This window comes from Aotus nancymaae, unplaced genomic scaffold (genome assembly GCF_030222135.1).
Source record: "Aotus nancymaae isolate 86718 unplaced genomic scaffold, 86718_ANA_hifiasm-v0.15.2.pri h1tg000016l, whole genome shotgun sequence".
NCBI classification, from domain to species: domain Eukaryota; kingdom Metazoa; phylum Chordata; class Mammalia; order Primates; family Aotidae; genus Aotus; species Aotus nancymaae.
In genome coordinates, this window is record NW_026988428.1 from 72,476,965 (window position 1) to 72,486,711 (window position 9,747).

Genomic DNA, 9,747 nt, shown 5'->3' on the forward strand with positions numbered 1-9,747 from the left:
TTTAGGCATTCCTCCCACTACGAACTACTATATGGTTGTATGGAAGGATTATATAAATAGGCACTAAATGCATCAGTACAGCTCCGACTACAATACCTATATGATTATATAGAAAGATTACATAGAACTAAGTATGTTAGATATAAGTATTAAGTATGATTATATAAGCTAGATATATGTAAGCAGCAAGTTATACTTCAGGCACTAATTCTATAAACTAATATATGATTATATATGAAGGATTATATAAAGGAAATAGCTGAGTAATAACACTATAAACTAAGATATTCTTCAGGCACTAATTGTGCCTAGGGTTTGCACAGCTCTCCTGCCTCGGTGCCCATGGGGGGTGTTACCCACAAGTGTGTAGGAGCTAGTGTTTATATTTGGAAGATATTAGATGTAATATATGTATGCCAGAAGAATTGGGGTTAGATATTTGTGATTTAGGTTGTGAAGATGTGTTTTCTGAAATGATTGTTGGGGATTTGTATGTGTCTAATGTTTGGAATATTTGGAAGAATTATAACTTGCACGTGGGCAATAATAGAGAAAGTGTTTGTGTCTGTATTTTTGTGGATGTATACTCTGTTTGGTTTACATATTTGGGGAATGTAGGAAGGCCCTTTGTGTGCTCAGGACATGTTGCATGATTTTGTGTGTTTCTTTTCATGATTTTCAGGGGTTGTGTATGGCTATTTCAATGTGTGAGGGAAGATCCATGACTTTTCGGGAACTGGTAGGATGAATGTGTGCAGTTGTGAGGTGGAGTTTGTATGATTCTTGTGTCTTGGAAGATGGAGGAGTTATTTTTGTGTGAGCATTTGGAAGTGTGATTATATATGTGCAGGTATTATGGAACTGTATGTGTATTTGGGGATATGAAGTGGCATGTTTACATATTTGTGGTGTTAGTTAATTGTGGGTATATTTAGGGCATGTAGAGAACTACATGAGTATTGAGTGTGTGTGTGTTCAAGGGCATGGCAGTTTGGATGAATGTTTTGTGGGGCTATGTGCTTGTATTTTTTAGTAAGTGGTTATTAGGGTTATGTATTCTGGGAATGTCGTATGTGTGTCTCTGATAGAGAGATGGGGTTCTGTGTTTATACAGGATAGAGAATTGAATTTATATGTATAGAGGTATGTGATAAGGTTATTGATTAGTACTTGGTGATGTGAGAGACACTCCCCTCATTTACAGAGCAGTGCCCAGCTGTGCCCAGTGGAGGACATGGTGGACCAGCTCCTAAGGAACAATGACCTGTGCTACTGGTCAGCAGTAACATGTGTTTCTTCTTAGTGTCTTTTTTCATGTGGTTATTAAGTGTGGTTACACATCCCCAAAGTTGTAATTGTAATAGCCATCTTTTATTGTTTATTATAATATACCATGTTGGCCAGGCTAGTCTGGAGCTCCTGACCTCAAGTGATCTGCTGGCCTCACCTCCCAAAGTGCTGGGATTACAGGCCTGAGCCACTGTGCCTGGCCTTCTTTAAATAATTTGAACCAGTTTCTAACAAAATTTTAAAATAGACTAGGACAAAGTAGAAGACAGACCACCACATAGAAAGTAGAATGAATTGAATCAGAAAGTCTAGGGAGGGGACCAGGAATCTGTATGAAAGTTTGAGAACCACTGCTTTATTTCATTTGTCCTCACAACCCCTGTAACATGGGAGTGCATATCTAGGTGACTTGGCAAAATAATAAAGCCATTCATGAGAAGAAACATTAGAATGCAGATTGTGGGCAAAGCGGTGCTCTCATTGGGAATAATGAATACCAACAGAACACAGCTCTGTCATTTTACTATGGAGCTTTATTATTGATGGGATTTAGAGACCTCCTGAGTTAGTTTTTCTGCTCATATTTCTTTTCCCTACCTGAGTCTGCATCTGATGATAACTATTCACTTAACATAGTTTTTAAAAAAGTATATAAAGGGATATTTGAAACTCTGGAAAAACAACTGGGGTCAAAGTAAAGTAGCATCCATGATGTTGATGGAGCTCTTCATGGGCCCTTAGAGTGTCCTTCTGGAACACTGGAAAGTTGGCAATTCCAGTGGACAAAGTCATCAAAGTAGACAGATGCTTAGGACTTCAGTGGAGCCTGCAGGAGGCTCAGTGCTTTAGCCCTAAAGTCATGGCTGAGTTTGTACCCAAGCAAAACACAGAGCAGGCTGAGATTAGGAGGAGCTGCCATTCACATTATGATAGAGGTACAATCACAAATATTGTAGGTACAATTTTGAGAACTCTGTGCCCTGGCCACATTCACTTTCTTACCGTTTCTTTAACAAGCCCTATCAAGGCCTTCAGAAATGACACCCCTTCTGCCTACCTTTGTGGAAACTACCTTTGAATGCCGATGGCCTGGATTGAGATCTAGGTTTCACCAGTTAATCAACTGTGACCTTTAACTTCTGTAGGTATCACTTCCCTTATCTTTAAAATGGGAGAAATAACAGTACTTATCTCACGGGGCTGTGGTAAGTATTAAATAAGATCATGTATGTAATTTTATCCTGAATACAGTGCTTGTCATTTAGTGCATGTCCAGCACTGTCAGATACTCATACCAATACTATTTCCTTCTACGTCTCCAATAAGCATACTGGCCCATATACAATAGGTGGCAAAAGAAATATTTGTTGAATGAATAAATAAATGAATGAGTACAGGAAAGATGAGATCTGCCCTTCCTTTTATTGTCCTTTATGTGGAACCAAAACATCCCTAAGTAAAAGTGACAGCAGCCACCCAGGGCATATGACAGCACTGGGAAGGACACAAAGCAAAAGGACAAATGGGAAAGCAAAGACAGGAAGGAGAACACCATGATGTCCTTATGCCTGGTGCTGGCAGCGTGTGTATCTTCCTGGTTTGTTTGTTTTTCTGTTATCACTACAAATTTTATTCAGAAACCCATCTTTGTGTTTGGTTGTTGTTTTTTAAAAAGTCCCCTTATGAACTGGTTTGGTCAATCAACTACAACGCTTTCTAGCAGACATAAGGTAAAAATGGCATGGCTCAGAATCGCGCAGATCTTTTACGGTCTCTCCACGCCTCCTGTCACGCTCCCGTCCGCCGCCGCCTCCGCCACCGCCCCCGCCACCACCACGGGAACGACCTCACGGAACTGAGATCTTGCTCTATGCTTCTTGCGACCGCGCCCGTACAGCTCCCACCGCAGCTCTCTGGAAACGGGCTTCAAATGCATGAAGTTGCAGAGGCCGCCCCGCGTGTGTTCTCCCGCCTCGTGCTGACAGCAGCAGGCTTCTCTGAAGTCCCTCACGGCGGGGACCGCTCGGCCTGGATCGGCGGACCGTTAAGCCAACGGTTATTCCAGTCAATCACAGCCTTTTCCGCATCTTCCTCACGGCGAAACTTGACGGACATGTTCCCCACCAGGTGGTCGCGCAGGTTATCACAGACGTTCATCTCCTCAGCTTCCCCATACTTCTCCTCCACGTCTGTGAAAACCTGCTCAAAACATTCATCACAATGTTCCTGCATCTCAACGTCGCTCACCGCATGGTGTGAGCCATCAGCCATCTGCGCGCTGTTTCGGGGATTACGAAAGATGTTTTGAATCAAGATGGTCTGGCTAAATGTCGGTTTATTGTGCAACCGAGAGCACCTGTCTCCGTGACGACATGCTCCAATTTTGAAATAAAATGAACAGTTAGTTGACTTTACCTTTCAGGTGCGGAAGATGGAGGACAGATACTCCACCATTTCCCACCCGCCGCCTCAGACACTGCTGCTGTCGCTGCCAACCCTGCCGACGCCCGCGCGGGACGTGTCTTCCTGTTTTCCACTGAAGAGGAAGGGAAAAATGACAGCCCCAGAGATCGATCGGGCTGTGACCTATGGGAGCTGGGATGAGAGATAGGACGTGAGGTAAGAACACATTCACTAAGTCAGCAACATGCATGGTGCTGGGTATACTGGAGATGCCAAGCACAATGGGCCAGTGGCACAAGCAAAGAAGGTAATTGCCCCTAGAATACACCACGTGACCACCATCTAGCTGCATATGGACTGTGTCACTTTCCTCCTCTCATAACAAATTGTCAGCCTCACCAGCAATGAAAGAAAGTGAGCACCCTCATTCCTCTAGATGTATAGACTAGCACAGTCCTTTTAGTAGGCAACTAAGCACTGTGCACCAAAAGATCTGTGGTCTTTAATGTGACGTCTAGTACTAGGAATCACTTATAAAGAGTCAGAAATGCAAAGACTTAACAGGGATGTTCTCAGCAGCACTTTTTTTGACAGGTAAAACTGATTTAAAAAACCTAAAGGCATAGCAATAGGACTTGTGAGACACATTCAACTGTATCAGTTGAATATGGGGTGGCTCTTAAAGCTGAGCTTTTTCAAAGACTGTTTGGCATTCTTCCTACAAACATATTCGAGAGCCTCCTGCATGACACTGGGAAAAGCTCACCATGTAATGCTAAGTCAGAAAAAATGCAAAGTCTGTATACAGCAAATACATACACACACACACACACACACACACACACACACACACACACAGAGAGAGAGAGAGAGAAAGAGAGACACGGAGCTTATATACAGGTCTTCATTCAAGATAGGTAGAAACTACAATTTTCCAGGCATTAGTAGCTAGGTGGATGGAAATTAGGTGGGAAACCCTCCTAACAAACTTCTCCAGGCTTTATCAGGGCTGTCTTTGTGGGCTGAAGCTAGTATGCCACCCATGCCTGGCCCATCACTCCAGTGAGCCTCAGTTTCTTTATCTGTCACATGAGGAAGTTGGATTATATTATTATTGCTAAGGCTTCTACAAATATGCATGGTAGGCCTTGTCTCAGTCACCTTTCACCATTATCAGACCTTCCTGCTGTGGCCCTGTTTAGAAAGGCCTAGTGGGGGTTAACAAAAGACCATGAGATCAGCAGAGGAAAAAGAGAGAGCTTTACTTTCCATAAAAAACATTCACCGATTGGGAGGCACAGCCTTTCAGTACAAATGAAAGTGTCCTCTTCAAAGAACAAAGGGAGGGTCTGGCTTAAATAAGATTTCTAGCCCATAGTCTTAAGTCTGTTGATGCTGATGAAGGATTAAAACTACTTCAATTCTGATTGGTCAAATAATCCAGCCCTGATTGGGAGAGTTTCAAGCCCCAAACCAAAAGTCTTTGTCAGCTGTTCATTTTGGGGGGTAGGGGTGGGATGGGGGACAGAGTTGGGTAGGTGGCGAGGAGTAGCTTTCTGGCTACAGTTTATCCTGGCTGTGGTTACTAAAACTTTTCTGGCTCAGAGCTGTAAAGCAGGATGTTTGTCAAGAGCTGCTTGTTGAGAAACCAAGGTGTACTCTTTCTCATCCTGCTATGGCCACAGGGTTCTGCTTTTAAATGTAGAGCTCTGGCTGGGTGCAGTGGCTTATGCCTGTGATGTCAGCACTTTGGAAGGCCGAGGTGGAGTTCTGACTTGAGGTCAGGAGTTTGAGATCAGCCTGGCCAACATGGTGAAACCCCATCTCTACTGAAAATACAAAAAGTTAGCTGAGTGTGGTGGTGTGCACCTGTAATCCCACCTACTCGGGAGGCTGAGGTGGGAGAATTGCTTGAACCCAGGAGATGGAGGTTGGAGGTTGCAGTGAACTGAGATTGCACCACTGCATTTCAGCCTGGGTGACAGAGTGAGATCCTGTCTCAAAAAAAAAAAAAAAGAAAAGAAAAGAAAAGAAAATTGGAGCTCCTCTAATAGGCACAGACAGTCCATCTTGTCTGGACATCTTGGTAGCTTATTTTACAATTTTATGGCACAGGGTGCAAAGCCAATAAGCATTTGAATGGGAAAACTCAAGGAAGGCATTCTTTTCTTCCTGTCACTAGCAACCTCCAAAAGGGCAACAGAGCTGGAGAGACTAGCATGAAGGGGTGTCTTGTTTGTTTAGGGGTGCATGGCAACATGACAGATTCTGAAAAAGATGATGACAGCTCCCAGGGACCTGTGAGCAGATGTCCCTGAGACAGGCTGTCAGCCAGGACACCCTCCCCAGGCTATGTCCCCAGGGAACCAGCAGCCGCCTTAGCTTCTGCATCCCCCTGGTTTTCTGGTCTTGAGTGGGATTCGATCCAGTCCCTGCTTTGGGACACTAAGGTGGTCACTCCCCAGCCACTTGGAGGAGAGACCAAGGCCCTGCTCCCTCCCACTCACAGTGATAGGCACTGGGAAATTTCTGGGGACAATAAGTTGGGATTGAAGGAGCTGTTTGAAGCCTTTTAAGCCTCATCAGAGCTCTAAACCGAGGGCATTTAATTGGCCTTATAATTTCTGATGGATTCTGGAATTCAACACTTTGGAACATGCTCCCCCTGCAGGGCAGCCTTGGGATGGTGCCTGGACCAGAGCTGGTACAGATGCCTGTACTCCGGCCATGACACTAGCCTGCCTGGATATCCTGAAAGGCCTGCTCTCTCCACAGCCTAGCAGAGGGCAAGGGTCTCACCAGCTTTATCTCTGTCCCCCAGCTCCTTGGATGCGTGGGTTCTCCATATGTGGGGGCTATGGCAGGAGTGAGTGCCCTTCCACTTCTCAAACCTGACAGCCTCTCGGGGGACAAGAGGGAGACAGGATTTAAAGAGGAGATTTGAGTTTCTTCTGTAGTTGGGGGCATGATGGGGGTTTAAAAAATTCCTGCTTCAAATACATATTATGGACATTAAATACTTCATAAACTTTTCTTTAGAATATCAGTATTTAGTTTGGACAATATTATTTCATCCGAATTTATGTAGAAAAATACAACTCAGCCATCTGCTTATAAACATTTAAAAGGTGCCAAATTAGAAAACAGCATTAACAATTGAAATTTTTATTTTATTTATTTAGTTTTTTTTTTTTTTTTGAGCCTCACTTTGTTGCCCAGGCCGGAGTGCAGTGGCACAATCTTGGCTCACTGCAACCTCTGGCATCCGGGTTCAAGTGATTCTCCTGTCTCAGCCTCCCGAGTAGCTAGGATTACAGGTGTGTGCCACCACGCCCAGCTAATTTTTATATTTTTAGTAGAGACAGGGTTTCACCACGTTGGCCAGGCTGGTCTTGAACTCCTGACCTTAGCTGATCCAACTGCCGTGGCCTCTCAAAGTACTGGGATTACAAGCATGAGCCACCACACCAGCCAAAAATTTTAAATTGACCCACATTTTATTTTACTTGCTATTGGGTTAACATATTTAGCATTTACCCCTAGGGTTGGTAAAAAACATGTTATCAAGGTATTATGGAGGAGTTTACATCTTATTTATTTAAGACAGAGTCTTACTCTGTCATCCGGGCTGGAGTTCAGTGGCATGATCTTGGCTTACTACAACCTCTGCCACCTGGGCTCAAGTGAGTCTCCTGCCTCAGCCTCCCGAGTAACTGGGATTACAGGTGCATGCCACCACGCCCGGCAAATTTTTTGTATTTTTAGTAGAGACCGGATTTCATCAGGCTGTTGGCATATTACTGATTTAAGTGATGCTAGTATTCTGAACTTTCAGAAGTTTACCTACTTCTCAATCCTATGTCTTAGGTAGATGTTTATAATGTGATTCATTTTCAACATCCTACTGTCCCTGAATAATAATCTTATATTACTATTTTTCCCCAACATTCAATAGAAAACATTGATTCCCTTGCCAGTCTCCAAATCTAAAGTTGAATGGTTTCACTTAAAAGTTATTCATTTGAGGCCGGGCGCGGTGGCTCACGCCTGTAATACCAGCACTTTGGGAGGCCGAGGCGGGTGGATCACGAGGTCATGAGATCGAGACCAACCTGGTCAACATGGTGAAACCCCGTCTCTACTAAAAATACAAAAAATTAGCCGGGCACGGTGGCGCGGACCTGTAATCCTAGCTACTCAGGAGGCTGAAGCAGGAGAATTGCCTGAACCCAGGAGGCGGAGGTTGCGGTGAGCCGAGATCGTGCCATTGCACTCCAGCTCTGGGTAATAAGAGCGAAACTCCGTCTCAAAAAAAAAAAAAAAAAAAAAAAAAAGTTATTCATTTGAGGCTCGGCGCAGTGGCTCATGCCTGTAATCCTGGCACTTTGGGAGGCCAAGGCAGGTGGATCACTTGAGGTCAGGAGTTTGAGACCAGCCTGGCCAACATGGTGAAACCCCATCTCTACTAAAAATACAAAAATTAGCCAGACGTGGTGGCATATGCCAATAATCCCAACTACTCAGGAGGCTGAGGCACAAGAATCACTTGAACCTGGGAGGCAGAGGTTGCGGTGAGCCGAGATTGCACCACTGCACTTCCAGCCTGGGTGACAGAGCAAGACTATGCCTAAAAAAAAAAAATTTTTGAGAACACTTAACAGTAAGTACAATTATTAATTTAGTTACTTTAAGTTGCACTGATGCTATCATTACATCACAGTGCACCTAACACATGAAACAAATGAGATGAAGTCAATTATATTTTTTACATTAATTTACAGTTCTACACAAATACATTAATCCCTTGGTGAATTTGTTTTAGACCAACTTACAATTATCTGTAAATGTAGCTTAATGTAAACATTAGTACTTTATCTTATTTTGTTCCTGTACTTTAAGTAAGGTTTTAAGTTAAAATGTCATTATTTCCTTATCTGAAGAATTAAAGGAAACAGCTTGGTGGTTTAGAAAGAACTCTTGGTGATGGAGGCTCACTAAATTTGGCCCTGGCAAAGTTCTGATTAGCTTGAGATTTAAAAAGTAAGCTGGGACCTGAAAAGTTAGAGTTCCAGTTTTGATAATTTGGAAAATTTTTGTTCTTTCCCCATGGCCTGCCCTGCAACCGTTGATGAGTTACAATCCTGTCTTTTTTCTTATGAAGAATCTTCACCGGGGGATTCTGACCCTGGAACTATTTTTTGTTTTTGTTTTTGTTTTTTGAGATGGAGTCTCACTCTGTCACCCAGGCTGGAGCTCAGTGGCGCGATCTTGGCTCACTGCAACCTCTGCTAATTTTTGTATTTTCAGTAGAGACAAGGTTTCACCATGTTGGCCAGGCTGGTCTCAAGCTCCTGACCTTAGGTGATCCACCCGCCTCGGCCTCCCAAAGTGCCAGGACTACAGGCATGAGCCACCGTGCCTAGCCGGGTCTATGAAGCTGTGTTGGTCCTGCTAGCATTTCTAGATTGAGGGACTGGAATGTTATACCTCTCTCCAATACCTGTCTTCAGTTTCTTTGTCATCTGTCCTCTTCCTTGGTGTCAAGACCAGGACAATAGGTGTTGCTTTCCGACAGTTCCAATCCTTTTGTCTCAATACAGAAGTTTTCATGGGCTGATCTGCTGAGTTCAGCCTGGGAACTGAGACCAACATTGGAGTCTCCTCATCACACATGTTTGAAAGAAGTCCTAGTGACTTGAAGCTCAGAACCGTGGACGGCAGAGGCTCCCTTTGGACATGGAATTCTCCATCCCTTTCCAGGGAGGGAACAAAGCCCACAAGCACTGGTGAGTGAACTGCTGACCACCCCCGAGTGTTCAACCCCGAGATTTAAAAAATATCATTTTTAATCTTATTTTTACAAAAATAACATGGCGGCCGGGTATGGTGGCTCACGCCTATAATCCCAGCACTTTGGGAGGCCGAGGCAGTGGACCGCCTGAGGTCAGGAGTTTGAGACCAGCCTAGCCAACATGGTGAAACGCTGTCTGTACTAAAAATACAAAAGTTAGCCAGCCGTAGTGGCAGGCGCCTGTAACCCCAGCTATTCAGGAG

At 44.0% G+C, this 9,747-nt stretch overlaps 1 pseudogene; it reads right to left on the reverse strand.

The window, feature by feature from the left end:
- Positions 1-3,036: 3,036 nt before the first annotated feature.
- Positions 3,037-9,522, reverse strand: LOC105707863 (splicing factor U2AF 35 kDa subunit-like protein; annotated as a pseudogene).
- Positions 9,523-9,747: the final 225 nt, after the last annotated feature.